This window comes from Artibeus jamaicensis, unplaced genomic scaffold (genome assembly GCF_021234435.1).
Source record: "Artibeus jamaicensis isolate MK-2021 breed Jamaican fruit bat unplaced genomic scaffold, CSHL_Jam_final contig_311, whole genome shotgun sequence".
Taxonomy (NCBI): domain Eukaryota; kingdom Metazoa; phylum Chordata; class Mammalia; order Chiroptera; family Phyllostomidae; genus Artibeus; species Artibeus jamaicensis.
The window spans coordinates 11,187,066-11,208,765 of NW_026521717.1; the positions used below are offsets into that span (position 1 = coordinate 11,187,066).

The 21,700-nt window shown below is 37.2% G+C and overlaps 1 non-coding gene across 1 annotated transcript; it reads left to right on the forward strand.

The window, feature by feature from the left end:
- Positions 1–19,618: 19,618 nt before the first annotated feature.
- Positions 19,619–19,725, forward strand: LOC119058041 (U6 spliceosomal RNA). The gene has a single exon (XR_005084185.2). It is a non-coding gene; the product is annotated as a U6 spliceosomal RNA (small nuclear RNA).
- Positions 19,726–21,700: the final 1,975 nt, after the last annotated feature.

Consider the following 21,700-nt stretch of genomic DNA (forward strand, 5'->3'; position numbering starts at 1 on the left):
TTTACTTCTTAGTCCTGAATTAAATTCTTTGCTTTCTAACTTCCATTTACCTCTAAGGAAACATGTCTGTTTTTCTTAGTCAGTGGATTTTTACTTCCCTTTCAGGTCTACTCATAGAAGCTTCTGAATATCTTTAGCAGCATAGGCCTTGTGGTTTTCCTGGACCAGAAATTTCCCTAACTGTTTCTGTTAGGAGAATGACTTGTTCTCCTGGGACAACTCCAATTTATATGTTTTTCTGAAGTGATTACTAAAAGTGGTCCAGTTTAGTCTCAAAAATATTCTGGTTTGGGTAATAAATTATATGATTACTTTATTCACAAGAACATCTTTCTTATCAGCTTTCAGACCTTAGTGAGGAGGCAGTTGTGGGCATTACTTATTGAGATTTCACTTCCTGTTAAAACATAAAATGGTGTCATAAGTTATGCAAAATTCTTATCTGTCCATGATTTAAGGTTAATATCATCTCCATTTGTCTATTGAGGAAGCAAATGCTCAGAGAAATAAAGCTGCTGAAGGACACCCAGACAACTAACAGAACTGTTTAACTAGAGGCAAGTTTTCCTTACTTCATAGCTTGTTCCTTTCACAGGTCTTTGGCTCCACTGTCTTTTTAGTCATCATGGGCCCACAGTCGAATTTGTCCTTAATCTGTGGTGTCCTACTTTTTTCTTTTGTTACTCTTACTTCTGTTTTTCCTCTGATTTCTGGAGATAATCTTGGAGGTATACCATTTCTTCTCTTAATTTCTGTGATCTGTGGAACGTAGGATACAATGATGCATGTAGAGTTCTGTCTGCCTACGAAGATCTAGAAAAGATGCTCAGGAAAATCTTAGTTGGAAACAAGGTTACTGCCCACCCTCCTGCAGGCACATAGCTCTGCAGAACCAAGGAGTGTCTATAAAAGGAATTCTCAAATTGAAACCCTCAACAATCTCAACTATAGTAATTTGCAACAGGACCTGTAAACAGGTAGCACACCATATAGAATAGTGGGGAAGTAACTTAGGTCATTGTTTCCTAACTTCCTCATCTGGTAACCAGGAGTAAAAGATATAACTCAAGCAATGTGCCCAACATAGTATATGAAATATAGGAAAGGAACATGCCTCTATTTCCATCTTCTTTGAGAGGTTTGGGTACATAGAGAGAAATAAATATGAATTGTGAATTTATAAACTAAATTAGGAAAAAATTTTTTCATTTAAAACAATATCACTTAGCCTCATACAATAAATATATACGCCAAGATTGGTAAGTATTTGGCCCTTCAAGCCCTGGAAAGATTATGTCCACTCCAGTGTAAAGACAGTTTTCCTATGGAATGCAATGGGGTAGTTTCCTAGGTGTTGCACCCATTAGGTAAGGCCCACATAGCCTAACTCAGTGAAAGGGTGACATTACATTTTCTATCATAACATCCAATGAATATGCTCTAGGTTGGGTAGGCTGACCTGGTCTGAGCACACTGTGTGTTAGCCCCCAGAGGAAACACTTTCCACTGAGCCCATGGAGGTAATAATGTAGCTAGCTTGCCTGGGTCAGGGCTCGTGAGAAGTCATATTCTTTTCTTACGGTTGCACAGATGATCAGGAGAAAGTATGTACTGGGTTGAATCTCTCCACCCAAGAGCAGAAGTGCACAGTGTAGGTAGTGAAGCAGAAGCAAAGAACTTGAATAGAAGTCTGAAGCAGGAGGTTGGCAGCCACAGTCAGACCAAAGGGAAAGTGCAGCCTTCAGTGACCTCTCGAGTCCTATCATCTTTCTATCAGGTGGCCTCTGCAGTGCCTTAAAGGCCCCTGGGAACAGCAAACCACAGGTAAACCCTAGAGATGGATATATATATATATATATATAAATATATATATATATATATATATATAATTTGCCAGAATTCCTCTAAAGGCATTATCCTGTTAAGAGAAAATTCTTTAATGAGAGTTTGTGGTAGAATTTAAATCTGATGCCTGGGTATGTGTTAGAAACACTTTTTTGAGCATTAAATGAGATATGTGTCAAGTACTTAGAACAGTGCTGGGCACCACAATGAGTGCTGTGTGTTTGCTATTTATTGTTGCTGTTGTCATATCATTGCTATTATATTACCCTTTGCCACAGACTGGTGTGCTAAGTTTTCCAAGTTTCCTATTTTAACTTTTTTTTACTGCTAATATGGAAACACTTTCCCCTCCTCTATTTTCCTTCTTTTTTTCAGCTTCACCGAGATATAATTGGCATATAACATTGTGTAACTTTAAAGTGTATAAGTGTGATGATTTCCGCAATAAGGTTAGTTAACATATCTATCGCCTCACATAGTTACCTTTTTTATACGTGTGTGTTAAGAACATTCAAGATCTGCTCTTTTAGCAACTTTCAAGTATGCAATACAGTATTGTTAATTATAATGGCCATGCTGTATATTAGATCCCCATGACTAATTCATCTTATAACTGGAAGTTTTTACCCCTTGACAAACACCTCCTCATTTCTCTCACCCCTAGCCCCTGGATACCATCATTCTACTCTTTGTTTCTGTGAGTTTGGAATTTTTAGATACTACATATAGGTGAGGTTATGTAGTCTTTGTCTTTCTCTGTATGACTTATTTTACTAATTTTCTGTTTTATTTTTAATTAATTTAAATTATGCAAAGTTTATGAATAATGTCCTTGTAAAAATTTTAAATATTATAGATAAGGCATAAGCCCTTACTACCCCAAGTCTAGAATTTCTCCTTTCTTCACAGAAATAATCATAGTATTCAACTTGTATGTGTATAGCCAGAAAATATACTCATAGAATACTCATATGGATACATTGGATACTCATAGAATACTCATATGGATGCATTTTATATTCCTATATTTAAATAAATAGAGGATTATATGAACATATGAGGTCTATCGAGAAAATTCCAACATTGTTAATATACTGAGAACAATTTGCACAACATCAATATAAACTGGTAGTCAAGGAGAGTGGACTGGAATGCACATGAATGAATAATGACAACTCTACTGTACTAGTCAGTGGGCATCATAGATGCCATTGAGTGAGCATGTGTATTGTGTGGCCATCACATTCAAAATGACTGAGCAATTAGAGCAACAAATCTGCATAAAATTTTGGATTAAGCTTGAACCGGAGAAACCATTCTAAAGTGATGCAGAAGGCTACAGCTTTGGGCAACTGGTGATTGGCAGCTTCATCACAACAAGGCGCCCACTCGTGAATTATGTCTTGTACAGAGTTTTTTTGAAAAACATCAAATCACCCAGGTGACTCAACCCCACTGCAGCCTAGATTTGTCACTCTATGACTTCTGACTTTTCCTAAAACTAAAATCGCCCTTGAAAGGGAAGAGATTTCAGACCATCAGTGAGATTCAGGAAAATATGATATAATAACTGAAGGTGATGAGAGAACTATATGAGGTCCCAAGATACCTACTTTGAAGGAGACTGAGGTGTCATTATCCCATGTACAGTGTTTCTTACATCATGTATCTTCTTCAATAAATGTCTCTATTTTTCATATCACATGGCTGGATACTTTATGGACAGACCTCCTCTCTCTCTTTCTCATACACACACACACACTCATAGAAAATATATAGTATTGTTATTTGTATATATGTATTTTTATTTTTAATTTAATTTTTATTGCATTTATCCATTACCTTTTAGTTCCCTTATACTACCCCCCAGCAATCACCACACCGTTGCCCATGTACATGCTTCCTTTTTCTTTTTTTCTCTGTCTACACCCTAATCTTCCCCCACCCACTAACTGTCATTCTGCTCTTTGTCTATGGTTCTGTTCCTATTTTTATTGTCAGTTCAGTTTGTTCATTAGATTCCACATATAGTGAGATCATGTGAGATTTGTCTTTCTCGGACTGGCTTATTTCATGTAGCATAATGTTCTCCAGGTTCATCCATACTGTTGCAAAGAGTAAAATTTTCTTCTTTTTTTTTGCAGCCAAGTAGTATTTCATTGTGAAATGTCCCATAGCTGCATAATCCACCCATCTATTGATGGAATATTAGGCTGTTTTCTTATCCTAGTGATTATAAGTAATGCTGTAATGAACATAAAGGTGCTTATGTTCTTTTCAAATTAATGTTCTGGGTTTCTTCAGAAACATTCCCAGAAGTGAGATCTCTGGGTCAGAAGGAAGATCCATTTGTAATTTTTTGAGATATCTTCATACTGCTTTCCATAGTGGTTGTATCAATCTGCATTCCCACCAACAATGCAAAAGGATTCCCCTTTCTTCACATCTTCACCAGCACTTGTTTATTGATGATAGCCATCCTGACAGTCTGATGGTATCTCATTGTACTTTTAATTTGCATATCTCTGATGATTGTTGAGCATTTTTTCACATGCCTATTGGCCACATCTTTTCAAGCAACAATAAATTTTGGGTATATTTCTATATTAATTAAAATAGATCCACTTCATTTCTTTAAAATGCTATAGAGCTGCCCACAGAATGGATATCATGTAATTTAATTAGCTACTTCACTGTTGAAGGAATTTAAGTTGTTTCACCACCCCTACCTCATTACAAGTTACACTGCAAATAAACAAATATCCTTGCTGATGTGAGTGAGTGTTTCTTTAGAGAAATCTGTACAACACAAGACATCTTGAACTAAATTGAAATGTAAATGATCAGTAGGGAAAATATCTTTGCAACATATATAAAAGCCACAATATATAATAAATTCCTGGAGCGTGATTTGGAATTATATGAATAATTCCTCCAGATCTGTTTTTGTTTAAAGCAAAAAAAAGGAAAAAATTTAGAAATGTGTTGAGGACACAAACAGAAAATTCAGAGAAAATGAAATAAAAAATGTCAATAGATATATAGAAAATATTCTTTCTTCCAGCAAATAAGAAAATACAAAGTTAAACAGAAAGAAAATATCTTGCCTACGATAATTTGACAGAGATGAAAACACTTGAAATCAGGTATGAGAAAGGAGATTTTTTCAAACCCTGCTGGTGGGATTATAGCTGGATAACCCACTATATTTAAAAAGAGGACACCAAGGGACCCAGCTAGACCACTGCGACCACCATCATGTTCCTTGGCCTCAGATTCAAGATTCCTTTTAATGTCCCCTGCCATGCTGGGCATTGTACTGTGGGTTCAGGGGGTGGAAAGTAAGCCTGATTTAGCCTGGAAGCAAATACTGAACACCCACTAAAATGATTGTTTTGCTTCCAACTTCAGTCCCTGTTGTGTGCATCTGGCCACAGCTAATCACTCCTCTTTCCTTTCCCTGAGGATGCAATTGCTCTCCAGATTACTTTAGGATCCCATTATAACTTAACTTCTGTTTAGCTTCCCTTGGACTCCTCTTGTTCAAGAGAATTCAAGTCTCACCATGTGGACACATTAACTAATTTGCCTCCATCTTCTCTATCTACCTACCATGGAGATAATCAGAGTACCTGCCTCAAAGGGTGGTGATGATTACATGATAAATACATTATTAAATCCTTAGAAGAGGGCCTGGCAGGAGTAAGGATGCATCAAGCAATGAATTATTATTAATTATCTGAAGTCTATCTGTGGACAGATATTAAATTATTTTCCAGGAAACTCCTAATCTGCATGTTCTCAATAAAAGTCCCCCCCCCCAGCGCCCATTCATGAAACCCTTCTAATGACTTCTGGTTTGTGCTATTCAATTCAAATCAATTTTGTTCAAAAAAGCCTTAAGTTTTTAAATATACCTCCATTTTTTTAAACAGTTCCAGTACCAGAAGGTGGGTATGAAGGAGACTCAACACTTTCTGGTAGCAAGAAGCAATGAGCAGACTAGTTACCAGCTAAGACCACTGAAGTCCTTAATTTTTATTGTATCTGAAAGTCTCTCTCAACCATTCCAGCTCTGCAGCTCTCCGGCTGTATTTGAGCTTTTTTTTTTTTTTTTTTTTTTTTTAAATCAAACTGGATCTGGAGTTGAACTGCGTCTGACTTAACCTGGATTGGGTACAGTATGTGGCCTCAAATAAATGTGTGTGTGTGTGTGTGTGTGTGTGTGTGTGTGTGTGTGTGTGTGTGTGTAAATGGAAAAAAAAGGTTCTTCCAAGCCCAAAATATGTGGCACTCCTCCTCAGGGGCTCTGGCATACAATATGTATAAAAATTATGGGTCCAGACCTTTGTCTGAACAAGTGGGTTAAACTTACCAAACATGATTTTGAATTATAATTGTGGGACTCTTTTAACCTAGATAATCTCATTCATTTGCAAGGTACCCTAGAGGGAAAAAATGTCTCAGTGTATAACAGAATGAAGAGGTAAAATGAATTTTTTACCTCTAGAGTTCCTGGCAACACAAATGGACTCCATTAGGATACTCAACTCATTCTGGAGCTGGCAAAGCCAGCAAAGGTTGAGAATTATCACCAGTCAGCTTTTCCAGTTCTCTACCTATAATGCCCCAGTCAAGAGAGGAAGGTAAAAATTTACTTTGTTCTTTTATTTCCAAATTAAGATTCCTGTGAATTTAGTTTGGCATTACCCATTGGTTACCTGTCCTTTTATTTCCAGGGACAACTACTGCATTCTTGTTTGTCTTGTTTTGTTTCCTGATGCCCGTTGTTGGTTTTTGCATGTGTATGTAGCTCAACCATCATGTTGGGGGCCCTGAGAATATAACAGAAATGTGGGGTTACACCCATTTGCAACTAGCATCTGCAAGACCTCAAGACTTTTAAAAAAGATTTTATTTATTTATTTCTAGAGAGAGGGGGTGAGAGGGAGAAAGAGAGGAAGAGAAACATCAATGTGCAGTTGCCTCTCATATGCCCCTAACTGGGGACATGGCCCTCAACCCAGACATGTGCCCAACATGAGCCCTATTGGAAATCGAACTGGGCACCCTTTGATTAACAGACCAGTACTCAGTCCACTGAGCCACACCAGCCAGGTCTTGGTTCTTGTCTTCTTAAAGAATAGATTCAGTCAAGAGACAAAGTGCAGAAAGGTAGGCAAAATTTATTGTCAGTGTGGAAATACACTCAGAAGAGACTGAGTGGGCACCTCAGAATGTGAGTGCCTCAATCAATTACTAAACTCAGGTATTTATAGACTCTTCTTTTGGACTTCTCTGCCTCTACCTTTTTAGTTCCCCCTTGTCATTTTGGACTGTCTGTGCACATACTACATGATTGGAACTGGTGACCTATGTAGTTGAACAATGTCCTAAAATTGAATTAGAGATTTGGTGAACACAAGTCCAGTTGTGGTGAGTGCTGTTACAATTTAGAGATTTACTTTGGGCCCTGTAGACATGCAGGAATGTGCAAGGATAATCTATCTCTTTCCCCTTCCTTTGCCTGCCCCAACTTATGTATAACTACCTATTTTAATACATCTATCAACTGTTGACAGCTGTCATGAGGATTGTCTAAGTCTTTCTTTCTTTTGGTTATCTTGGTAGTGCTTCTGGATCTTGGCAGAGCTGCATGTTTTGTCCCCTTTTTGGTGATGCCTCTTGCATTCATGCTTAAGCTATAAAAGGCTAATTGGTTTTGGTTTCCAGTCCATAGGTAATCTTCTGGCTTTTAAAAAAGAGTTTAATACTGCCAGAAAAAATTTCTATTTAGACTATAACTTGATACTAAGATATCTGAAAAGACTTAAAAAATGACCACAAGTTAACATAATTGGAAGTTGAAAATTCTGTTAGAAAATTTTTTTCAGACCTTTCCTCTGAGATAAAATGAACTTAGGAATCTTTAGATTTTCATCTTAGTTTTGAAGTCTTCTCTCTGATATACAGAAGCAAACTAAGGATAATACACTTAGATGGGTGGATCATTCCCTTGATATCATTCTGGTTGTAACTGAAGTTTTTGATGAATTAAAAACAACTATATTTATCTTACAAATTTAGACTATATAAGAATAGAAATGTGGCCCTAGAAGCAACTTAAAACCACCTATCTTTTTTATTAATCTCACGAATTCCCCTATTCACGTCAAAATGCTTGCAGAAATTATAAATGATCAGGACATTGGAAACAAAACTTGAAGAAAACTCACATCCTTTCTCTGTGACTTTGAGATGTAAATGTTCTTCTTTAGGAACCCAAAGTAATGACTTTGAAATTAAACTTCAGGGAAATAATTCTCACCAGAAGGGGAAAAAGCTATTTGGAAACTAGGTGAATAAATAATATTAAAGTCTTCTGCATAATTATTAATAAAAACTTTAAGCCATCTGAGTAGTTTTACTTAATTCATGTGCCAGAAACACAATTTGGACCCAACTGTTCTTTTATAATCTAGTAAGTTTTGTACTGTAATGCCTGTGTCAACTATAATTTTAAAACAAAAGCTAGAAGATCTCTATTTGTGTCTCTCTGTACATTTATGTATGTCTATATATGTACAACGTGATTTTTCTACTGCTAGATAGTATTGCTGAACTCAGGTTGTAAAAGAAGTCTATTTAATTGGCTGAAAGAAAAATATGTGCTTGTATAAATTAAATATTCTCTCAGAAATCTAGAAACTAACCCAAATATTTTTTTAAGTTAATGTGAGCTAAGATAATCTTTGGTAAATAAAAACAAGTTCAAGTTGTGTTGGCTTATTTAAAACAGGCATATCTTCAGTTATTAACTTTTATTACAAGGCAGACATACAAATTTTATGCTACTTCGGTTTACTAGCAATCAAATAAGCTTATGTTATTGCTGTTACAGAATTTGTCAGCAAGAAAAATAGCAAGATAGTGGTTAGCTGTTTAATAGTGCAATGATCATGAGTTAGCTAAACATCGTTAGGAACAAATAAATTAAATAGACATAAATAGTCTTCAACAATAATTATGTTTTGGACTTCCGCCAAGATTGAGGCATAGGTGGATGTGCCGTGCCCTCTCACACAACCAAGTTTAGAGACAACTAAATATTGGCAACAGAAAACATAGCCAGAACACGGAAAATTGAATTTTTCGGAAGTCCGTTAACAACAAATTCTTCAGCCTGACCGGAAAGGGGCGAAACCAGCGGCTGGTGAAGCAGGATTGCACAGGAAAACTTGGTCAGACGGACTCAGGCGCGGAATCCAGACGCGAGGAATCCAGGCCAGGGTTGGACCTAGCGAGCGATCGAGTGAGCCACCAGGCCAGCGACCTCGAGGGAGACAGCGGGGAAGAGGGGCTGCCTGTTGACTGTGGTCGAGCATTTGTGCGCGGACGGACAGGCGAGGGAGTGGGCGGTTGGACCGGGGCCGGCGGGTCCCCACGCAAGCGGCAGTGGAGGGCACCGCCATTTCCCGCTCGGACCCCACCTCCACATATAGCGTCATAACCCAGGGACCTGGGAGTCCAAGGCACCGCTTCTCACACTTAAAGAGACAGAACAGACCCAAAATGTTGCAAGATCTCAAAGCCCCAGAGCCCATAGATCTAATCGATGAAGAAATAGCAAAACTCTCAGATGCACAGTTTAAAACACTGGTGATCAGGATCCTCACAGAACTGGTTGATTATACCGACAAATTAGACAAATATATGAAGGCGAAATTAATTGAAATGAATGGAATTGCACAGGACACCAATAGCAATGAAAAGGAAACTGGGACTCAAATCAATGGATTGGACCAGAAGAAAGCAAATAATGGCCAAACAGAAAAGAGTCAGGAAGCAAGAATTCAAAGAAATGAGGAGAGTCTTAGGAACCTCCAGGACATCTTTAAACACTCCAACATCTGAATTATAGGGGTACCAGAAGGGGGAAAGGAACAGCCACCAGTGGAAAACTTATTTGAACAAATAATAAAGGAGAATTTCCCCAATCTGGCAAAGGAAATAGACTTCCAAGAAATCCAGGAAGCTCAGAGAGTCCCAAAGAAGTTGGACCCAAGAAGGAACACACCAAGGCACATCATAATTACATTAGCCAAGATTAAAATGAAGGAGAGAATCCTAGAAGCAGCAAGAGCTAAGGGGACAGTCACCTACAAAGGAGTCCCCATCAGACTGTCAGCAGATTTCTCAAAAGAGACCTTACAGGCAAAAAGGGGCTGGAAAGAGGTATTCCAAATCATGAAATCCAAAGACCTACAACCAAGATTGCTCTATCCAGCAAAACTTTCATTTAGAATGGAAGGATAAGGTGCTTCTCAGATGAGATCAAATTCAAGGAGTTCATCATCACCAAGCCCTTATTATATGAAATGTTAAAGGGACTTATCTAAGAAAAAGAAGTTAAAGAAACATGAACAGTGAAAGGACAACAAACTCACAGTTATTAACAACCACACCTAAAACAAAAGCAAACTAAAAGGACAGCTAGATCAGGAGTGGAAACATAGAAATGAAGATCTCAAGGAGGGTTAGCAACAGGGGGAGTGGGAGGAGGAGAAGGGGGGAGAAGGTACAGAAAACAAGTAGCATAGACAGTAGATAGAAAATAGATGGTGGGACAAGAATAGCATGGGAAATATAGAATCTAAAGGAATTGAGACACATGGTCATAAACTAAAGGGGGGGTAATGGTGGGGATAGGGGGGTAGGGTGGAGGGGAATGAAGGGGGGAATAGAACAACTGTAACAGCATAATCAATAAAAAAATTTAAAAAATAATTATGTTTTAAGCCACCTTAAAAAGTTTCCAAATTTATTTTGGTTACTGGAAACATTAAAGTTTTAGACTAAGCTAAGTTAATTGATGAATATTCATTGAATATCTAGATCACTTCCAAATAAAAAATACTAAACATTACTTCCTGAACATAGGTTTGTCTACTTCTGGCTTCTCCTTACAAAGCAACTAAATATATTTGGGTCTATTAGTCAACATGTCTTGTGCTACACTGAAAAATTTACTATGAGGAAGAATATACTTCTAGAAATCATGAAATATACTAATAATTTTGTTAATTCACAGAATAATAGAGTAACAAATAGTCCATAATTGCTTATTTCTTGACTGTTAACTAGAAATTAAGCTATCCAAGTGTCAAGCATTCTAATTAACTTTTGTGATTAAAACTACTTAAAATAATAAAGGTAAAATGAAACAACTGTGTATTAAATGCAGGTAAGATCAATGTGGTGTGTTTTTTGAATAAGGAAAAGTATGAAAAACATGGTTTTGTCAAGGGGAAAAAACAAGTAATTTTGTCCTAAAGTAGAATGAGTAGTTGTGACAGAATGAGAAAGAGAAAAATTTAGGTCAAAACTTGAATGACTGCCAAAAATTTGTAGAAGTTTTATGGAAATGAAATCTCAGCAATAGAATGTTATGTGTAGTCAAGCTGGCTAAGATTAGACTGAATTTAAATTTTTTAAAATATTTTATTTATTTATTTATTTTTTAGAGAGAGGTGAAGAAAAGGAGAATGAGAGGGAGAGGATCATCAATGTGCGGTTGCCTCTTGTGCACCCTGTTCCAGGGACCTGGCCTGCAACCCAGGCATGTGCCCTAAATGGGAATCAAACTGGTGACCCCTTGGTTTGCAGCCTGTCCTCAATCCACTGAACTACACCAACCAGGACAATTTAAGATTTTTTTAAAGAATGAGCCTTAATATCAAAAGTACACTGGGACAAAATTATAATTTGGTTTATAGATATTTCATTTGATTATAAGATACAAAGATTCTGCATCTTACCAGAATGATTTCCAGTACTTTATGTTTTCTTTATTAGGTCTTTTATTAGTTGCGAGAACTAAGTCTTTTCAATATTAAAAAAATCAGTTTTGTTCACAACTCTATAATCTTCTGCATTTGTCTTTATAATTTTCTACTGTCACTTTGGTTAAATAAGTAAGCATTATTTCATAATAATCTATTTAATCCAATGGTCAAAGCTTTGGACTTTTTGACAATTTCTTCAAATCAAATTGTAAATGGAGTCTTTTTTACCTCAGACTAACTTTGAGATTTCCCAGCATGCTCCTAGAAAATTTCAAAGAATTAATTTTTCATTCATCTTGTAAGGAGATTTTAAGTTAATTAGGTTTATTTGGAATTTTATTTTTTAAGGTTTTATTTATTTATCTCTAGAGAGAGGGTAGGGGTGGGAGAAAGAGAAGGAGAGAAACGTCACAGTGTGCTTGCCTCTTGCTTGTCTCCCCACTGGGGACCTGTACCACAACCCAGGCATGTGCTCTGACTGGGAATTGAACCAGTGACACTTTGGTTCCCAGGCCAGCACTTAATACACTGAGCCACACCAGCCAGGTATTTGGCATTTTAAATTACACTGAAGATATTATCAAGTAAGAAATTATTATAACTTTCTTAGGTTTATATGTATGCATATAATAACAAAAAAAGCTATTTCAGAAACTGAAGTTCAAAGAAACTTGTCAACACCCTCAATGTTCAATTATTATCTTAATTGTTGTATGCCACAGAAAGAACTAAATTTTCTTATCAACTGAACCTTTATCCGATCTTTAATCATAACCATTTTAAGTCTTTTTGTCATTTACAGACAGTTATAATTTTACTGTGATGCTTGCAAAGTACTTTGTCTTCAGCAAGATTCATCGAAAGGATTCTTGCAAGTACTCTAGGATACAGTTTTTTTAATTTATTTTATTGATTATGCCATTACAGTTGTTCTATTCCCCCCTTCATTCCCCTCCACCCTACCTCCCCATCCCCACCATTACCCCCCCTTTAGTTTATGACCATGTGTCTCAAGTCCTTTAGATTCTATATTTCCCATGCTATTCTTGCCCCCCCCATTTTCTATCTACTGTCTATGCTACTTATTTTCTGTACCTTCTCCCCCCTTCTCCTCCTCCCACTCCCCTGTTGCTAACCCTCCTTGAGATCTTCATTTCTATGTTTCCACTCCTGATCTAGCTGTCCTTTTAGTTTGCTTTTGTTTTAGGTGTGGTTGTTAATAACTGTGAGTTTGTTGTCCTTTCACTGTTCATGTTTTTTTAACTTCTTTTTCTTAGATAAGTCCCTTTAACATTTCATATAATAAGGGCTTGGTGATGATGAACTCCTTGAATTTGATCTCATCTGAGAAGCACTTTATCCTTCCATTCTAAATGAAAGTTTTGCTGGATAGAGCAATCTTGGTTGTAGGTCTTTGGATTTCATGATTTGGAATACCTCTTTCCAGCCCCTTCTTGCCTGTAAGGTCTCTTTTGAGAAATCTGCTGACAGTCTGATGGGGACTCCTTTGTAGGTGACTGTCCCCTTAGCTCTTGCTGCTTCTAGGATTCTCTCCTTCATTTTAATCTTGGCTAATGTAATGATGATGTGCCACTTCTTTGGGATTCTCTGAGCTTCCTGGATTTCCTGGAAGTCTATTTCCTTGGCCAGACTGGGGAAATTCTCCTTTATTATTTGTTCAAATAAGTTTTCCACTGGTGGCTGTTCCTTTCCCCCTTCTGGTACCCCTATAATTCAGATGTTGGAGCGTTTAAAGATGTCCTGGAGGTTCCTAAGACTCTCCTCATTTTTTTTGAATTCTTGCTTCTTGACTCTTTTCTGTTTGGCCATTATTTGCTTTCTTCTGGTCCACTCCATTGATTTGAGTCCCAGTTTCCTTTTCATCGCTATTGGTTTCCTGTGCAATTCCATTCATTTCAATTAGTTTTGCCTTCATATATTTGTCTAATTTGTGGCTATAATCAACCAGTTCTGTGAGGATCCTGATCACCAGTGTTTTAAACTGTGCGTCTGAGAGTTTTGCTATTTCTTCCTCACTTAGATCTATAGGCTCTGGGGCTTTGAGATCTTCCTGAGCCATTTTTGGTCTGTTCACGCCCTTTAAGTGTGAGGAGTGAAGCCTTGGACTCCCAGGTCCCTAGGTTGTGACACTGTATGTGGGGGCGTGGTCAGAGTAGGGAAATGGCAGCCCCTCTGCTGTTTCTCACCACTGAGTGATGAGCAGAGCCTTAGGTGGTTCACCAGGGCCCAGCCACTCAGAGTTGCTGGGTTATGACGCTGTATGTGGAGGTGGGGTCAGAGCCGGGAAATGGTGGGGCCCTCCGCAGCAGGGACCCGCTGGGTCCCAGTCCAATTGCCCACTCCCTCACTTGCTTATCCACACAGAAATGTGAGACCACAGTCAACCCGCAGCCCTGCTCCCTCACTGTTTCCCCAAGGTCGCTGTGTCTCTCACTAGGTCCAGTCCTGCGCCTGGATTCTGCACGCCTGAGTCCATCTGACCGAGTTTTCCTGTGCAACCCCACTGCACCAGCTGCTGGTTTCGCCCCTTACTAGTCAGGCTGAAGAATTTGTTGTTAACAGACTTCCGAAAAGTTCAATTTTCTGTGTTCTGGGTGTGTTTTCTGTTGCTAATATTTAGTTGTCTCTAAACTTGGTTGTGTGAGAAGGCACGGCATCCCCACCTATGCCTCCATCTTGGTGGAAGTCTTAGGATACAGTTTTTGGTAACTATTCAAGATCATGTCATTGAACTGGGTAAGAATTTCCAGAACACTAATTGAAAAAAATGGAAGCAGAATAAAAATGAATAACATTTGATAGAATAAACTGATGACAGTCATTATAATTTTTGGTAGCAACTTTGTTGATTTTGTAATGTTATGGTTTTTCAGGTATAAAAAAACTTTTCTCTCTTTTCTTTAAAGCTATGACTTACAGCAATTTGGCAAAGTATACCTTTGTAAACAGAATTAGACCATTTATTTTTTCCTACCTGATACCCCCAGAATTTGGAAATTCAATAAATATTTTTACTTTCATGTCCATATATTATTTGATAAATCCAATTAGAATCAGTTCTTTTCATAATGGGACACAATTGGAAACATTGGTTATAGTACCAAGACTTTGACTGGAATGTCATGTGCATAAATGATGTGCATAAAATCAGATATGACCTGACGGTTTTAAGGAACTAAGTTTGACTTTATGGAACCAACAAAACCACCTGGCATCTTGCTTATAGCATTACAAGCCCTACCAGGTGAGTGACTGAGATGACTTCTGGCAGGCCCAGGAACATTTTGAAATTTGGGGACCTCGAAGAAGAGGAATTCACCCAAATCAACAGATATTCCAAGTAATGCCTGATGGTAAGTCTTTGCTTTGGTTTCCTAGCCTTGGGAAAACTTTTAAAAGTCCAATCTGGGATTCCATATGAAAAGTTCCAGCAAAACTAACTTAAAAGAAGCCTATATGGTCAATTATCATTCTTGATCCACTTATGTAAATAATGAGGCCAAATTTAATAAAACTAAACATATTTTGTTAACAAATTAGTTTTACTATGATTAACTTTGATATAAATAGAAGCAACTTTGGAAAGAAAAATTTTGAAGGGTGAGGGTAATAATGAGGAAATGAATGGGAAGAAAAAAGCAAAGGAACATGAAGAGAGGACCCATGGGAATGGAAAATGTGTGGGATCTACTGTGGAAGTGGGGAGAGACAGGGTAGGGGAGAGCAATGGGGAAAAAAACAGGACAACTGTACCCAAATAACAATAAATAAATAAATAAATAAACAAACAAATAAATAAGAAAAAATTTGAATATTGACTTTATAACCTGCTGTTTTACCAAATTCATTTATTAGTTCAAGCAGTTTTTGAGTAGAGTCTATAGGATTTTCCATATACACTATCATGTCATCTGCAAACAGTGACAGTTTTGTTTCCTCCTTTCTGATTTGGGTGCCTTTTATTTCCTTTTCTTGTCTAATAGCTGTGGCTAAAACTTGCAGTACTATATTGAATAGAAGTGGTGAAAGTGAACATCCTTGTCTTGCCCCTGATCTTAATGGAAAAGATTTTAGTTTTTGCCCATTGAGTATGATGTTAGCTGTAGGTTTTTCATATATGGCCTTTATTATATTGAGGAATGTTCCCTCTATTCCCACTTTGCTGAGTGTTTTGATCACAAATGGGTGTTGTACCTTATCAAAAGCTTTTTCCACATCTCAGTGTTCATAGCAGCACAATTTACAATAGCCAAGAGCTGGAAGCAACCTAGGTGTCCATCAGTAAGTGAATGGATCAAAAAATTATGGTACATATACGCAATGGAATTCTATGCAGCAGAGAGAAAGAAGGAGCTACTACCCTTTGCAACAGCTTGGATGGAACTGGAAAGCATTATGCTGAGTGAAATAAGCCAGGCGGTGAAATACAAATACCATATGATCTAACCTTTAACAGGAAGTTAACAACAAAACAAACAAGCAAGCAAAATAAAAACAATGATACTGAAATAGAGAACAGGGGGACAGCAACCAGAGGGGAGAGGGGAAAGAATTTCAGGGGAAAAAAGGGGAAGGATTTACAGGAACTAGCATAAAGGACACATGAACAACAACTAAGGGGGGTGAAAAGGGGGGGAGGTGGGGGACATGGGGTGGTTGGCTGGGAAGGGAGTAAAAGAAAGAATACTGTAGTTGAAAAATAATTAAAAAATAAATTAATTAATTTAAGAAAAAGAATTTTTTTAAAAAAGGAAGCATTTTGTTTAAATAGGACATTATAGTACACTCTTGTAGATATTAAATTTTAGTCCTGTTCACTGTCTTTGAGATTTTGCTATCTACTTGTAAACTGGACTGGGTCCATACTTCTAGTTTTCTTAAATATCCATCTATGACTTTCCAAACTAATATTTCCAATTTTCATCCACCTCCTACATTAGACTCACTAAGATCAAAGACTGTCCTCGAACTTGCTGAAAAGAACCAGATGGCAGCCAAACTTCAAGGCCTTTAACATTGGGTCCATATCACCCTATTAAAAAGGGCTCTTTCAAACTCTTGGAACTGTACACTAGCTGGAGATCTAAAATTAAAATTGATTAAGAAGGTTCCTCCCCAAAAGCAGATGACTCTCATGTGGACAGCTTTCCCAAGATCTCAGATTAAGATATTCATCTCTAATATATAGCCTTTGTTCCTCTTGCCTTTTTAATAGTTACTTTCTCTCTGTGTTAATGCATAGGAAGGCAATGCTCGTTAATTTCAGCAACTATTACTGAATGAAGTGCTAAGGCCATAGCTGCACAACAAAGACCCTAGGCTTTTCTGGTAAGGTGATTTTAGGTAAAGAATTGTTTTAGATTGCTAATTTGCTGAACAAGAAAAAGTCTGCACCACAGCAAGTACCTTCTGCAATACCTGAATTAACATCTCTGATATTATTGCAAATACAAGACAGTGGCAAACAATGCAGTTGGCTAAAAACAGCTGATGTGCCTTCAGAGACATTCTTTGTTTTATTTAACACCAACTGGCTTGGTTCATGGTATTATCCTCCTCAAAGTCATTGCTGTCTCCCTGGAGTTCCCTCAAGGGTCTTAAGTATGTGTTCACAACCATTAGCAGTGCATCAGATGATCTCACTTTACTTGGAGAAACAGAAATAAGATGAATAAAATGAACAACAAAAACAGTTCTTCCTGACGTAATAACATACAAGTTTTACAATGAAGCAAGAACAACTTAACCCTGATGGTGACTGAGAATGACACTAATACCCCAATTTTTGTCAACCTCTTATGTATGAGAGAATGACCAAAAGAGGTGAACTGTTAAATTAATTCAACTGAGATGGCTCTAATGCCTTAGTAACTTACAAAATCTTAACTTGAAATGCCTCAAGTTTAAGAAATGAAAATAAAAGGGCAATCCATTGCAAACAGCTAACTAAGCTCTTCTAAACAAGACAACTGCTTAAGCTATTGCCTATCAAATAATTTCCTTTTCTCCAAATAATTTTCTCCAGTCCCTTCTGTACAGAAGTCAATGGAGTTCTTCTAACCACTCCTTGGTGCAGCCTGATCTGAATACATTTTTGTTCAAATAAACTCTTAAAATTTATAACATGACTAAGTAAAAAAAAAACCCTCAAAGTTTTATCTCTGACTCATTCTAAATACCCTGTATGTCCTATTATACCTATTTTCTAAATGTCTCATTTTGAAATTCTTTTTGTGAACTCTAAGTTGTTGACTGGATAGTGGGATTTCATGTGAAGCATAAGAATAAAAAAATGAGTTAAGCTAAGTCTTTGAAAATATGAAAGAGCACTTTTGTGCCCCAGTGGTTTATAGATGATTGATTTGGGTTACTTGGAGGGCAGAAACATTTGTGATTGTTGGTGGAAGAGGAAAGTGAGCAACGGGTTAACAAAGAGAAAGCAAAGCAGGAAAGGAGCTTTGCAACAATCCACTAAGAAATCTACAGAAGAAAGATAGGAAATGCAAAATACTCCAAGCAGTTTCAAGAAAGTTGGAAGCAGGACCTTAACAGAGCAAAGAAAATGAACAGTGTATGGGAAGGAAAGTGATTAAGTATGTCAGGAAAATGAGAATAGGCAGCCACAGATTTGACCTGGGAGCTGCTCTGAATAGACGCTGGTAATCTTATGCTAAATGAGTACCGCCCAAAGTTTATGTTCATTACAAAGAACAGAGAAACTGAATGGTTTTTATAGCCAGAATTTCATTCACAGAGGGTATTATTTTAATAGATTTATGCTATCATTTTGCAAAAACAATAATATAGTACAGGTTTTAGAAATGGAGTTTTTTAGATGACCCTCTTTTTTAGTAGGACAATTTTCTCTGGTACTGGGGAAAATTGAACAATGGAATCTTTTACTGAATTTACCTGGATGAGCAAATTGTGCCTACCTACAAAAGGTAAAATGCTGATAACATGAAATGTGCATCTATAATGTTTACCTGGAAAAAGTTCAGCTATTGTTAATATAATGAGAATGATTTGCACGACACCTATGCAACATGGCAGCCAAAGACAGTTAATTGGAAAGCGCATGCGTGAATTATGACAACTTCACTGTACTATTCAGTGGGGGTGGTAAACACCTTTGACTGAGCATGTGTATTGTGTTGCCATTGCATTAAAAATGACTGAGAGAGTAGAGCAATGAATCTGCATCAAATTTAGCACTAAGCTCAAACATTCTTCCATAGAAACTGGATGATTCAGAAGGCTGCAGCTATGGACAACTAGTGATTGGCAGCTTTATCATAAAAACATGTTTGCTCATGCATCACATCTGGTGCCTAGTGCAGGTTTTTTGGTAAAACATCAAATCACCCAGGTGACTGAGCTCCCCTACAGCCAAGATTTGGCACCCTATAACTTCTGGTTTTTCCTAAAAGTAAAATCACCTTTGAAAGGGAAGAGATATCAGAATAGGTATGAGATTCAAGAAAATAAAATGTTGCAGCAGATGGTAATGAGAGAACTGTATGAGATGCTAAGGTGCTAACTTGAAAGGGACTAAGGTGTCATTGTCCTACGTACAATGTTTCTTGTATCTTGTATCTTTTTCAGTAAATGTCTCTATTTTTTATATTACATGGCTGGATACCTTCTAGACAGATCTCATATTTCCTCACTTGAGCAATTTTCTATATCTCTTCTACCTTTGATATTGCAAAGGGGAAACCACTAATTTCCACTGGCCTTGTAAAATTTTCCTAACCTTTAAATTGGTTCTCATTGCTCTTTTTGGTAAAACTTCACACAGTCAGTCACCTTCCCAAGTTTACTTTGCTGGGAATTATTTAGACAACAAAAGTTCGTCTTTTGAGGGAATTGACCAGCAAAGAAAGAGTGAGTTACTAGAAAATACAATGCTCACTTCGGCAGCACATACACTAAAATTGGAACGATACTGAGAAGATTAGCAGGGCCCCTGCGCAAGGATGACACACAAATTTGTGAAGCATTCCATATTTTTAAAACCAAGAAGTGAGAACAGATCAATTTAAGAAGCTGCGGCTAACAAGAAGAGTCTCATAAAAAAAAAATGGGAAGATAAAGAAACAATCCTGAAAACAAAGAAAAGGAGGAAGCCTCGAAAAGAATGTTAGATGAAATAGAGGCAAGTCAACTATCAGATATTGAATTCAAAGCAGGAAGTTCAAAGAGATCACAATGAACTACCAGAAACCCCAATGGAGGTAAAATGAACTCACTGCAAACTATATCAATATGAAAAAGGAAATAGAAACTATCAGTAAGGGCCAAGAAGAAATGAAGAATACAATTTTTGAACTGAAGAACACAGTAGAAGCAATCAAAAGTAGGACTGATGAAGCAGAAGATCGTATCACTGAGTTAGAAAACAAAGAAGAAAAAAACACCCAAAAAGAGCAAGAAAAGGAAAAGAGGTTCAGGAAGAATGAAGAGGGATTAAGAGAAATGCAACACAATATGAAACATACTAATATACAAATAATAGGAATTCCAGAAGGAGAAGAAGAAGAACAAGGGATAGAAAACATATTTGAAAGAGAAATGAGAGAAAACTTCCCTAATTTGATGAGAGAAAAAGTCACACAAATCCAGGAATCACAGAGAGTCCCAGTCAAGAGGAACCCAAAGAGGCCCACTTCAAGACACATCATCATTAAAATGGCAAAATTCCAAGACAAACAGAAAATCTAAAAGTCAGCAAGGGAGATAAAAGAAGTAACATACAACAGAGCCCCAATAAGGTTAGCTACTGACTTCCCAATGGAAATGCTCCAAGCAAGAAGAGAATGGCAAGAAATATTCTAAGTAATGAGAACCAGAGGCCTACAACCAAGGCTACTTTACCCAGCAAGGCACTTAATCAACATAGAAGGACAAATACAGAGCTTCAAAGACAAAAAAAAAATTCTAAAAGAATATGCCTCCACCAAACCAGCTCCAAAACAGACACTAAAAAAGTTGCTTTAAGAAAATGAAGAAAAGAGAGAGAGAGGGAAATAAAAACATGGGTACAAAAATGGCGATGAATAAGTACCTATTAGTAATAAACTTAAACGTAAATGGATTAAATGCTCCAATGAAAAGACATAGAATAGCTGAATGGATAAGAAAGCATGACCCACACATATGCTGCCTGCAAGAGACCAACCTCAAGGTGAAACACCTACACAGACTAAATGTGAAGGGCTGGAAAGAAATCTTCCAAGAAAACACATAAGAAAATAAAGCCAGGGAAGCAAAACTAATGTCAGACAAAATAGACTTCAAAAAAAGGACCATAAAGAGAGACCCAGAAGGTCACTTCATAATACTCAAGGGAAGAATCCACCAAGAAGACATCAACATCATAAATACATATGCACCCAACATAGGAGCACACAAATATATAAAGAAAATCTTGGAGGACTTCAGAAAAGATATTGACAGCAACACAATTACAGTAGGGGATTTTAACACCCCACTGTCAAAAATGGATACATCTTCCAAACAAAATATCAACAAAGGTATTTCAGCATTAAACAACACCCTAGATGAAATGGACTTAACTAATATATATAAAGCCCTTCATCCCCAAAAAGCTAAATATACATTCATTTCAAATGCACATGGAACATTTTCAAAGATAGACCACATGATAGGATATAAAATGAGCCTAAAAAAAATCAAGAAAATTAAAATCATACCAACTATTTTCTCCAGCCACAAGGGTATGAAACTGGAAACCAAGCCCAGAGGAAAAACCCCAAAACACTCGAAAACATAGAGATTGAACAGCATGCTATTAAACAATGAATGGGTCAAGAATGAAATTCGGGAAGAAATCAAAAAGTTACTGGAAACAAATGAAAATGAACTCACAACAACCAAAAACTTATGGGACAGAGCGAAGGCAGTCCTGAGAGGGAAGTTCATAGCAATACAGGCCAACCTAAAAAAGAAACATTTCAAACAAGCAA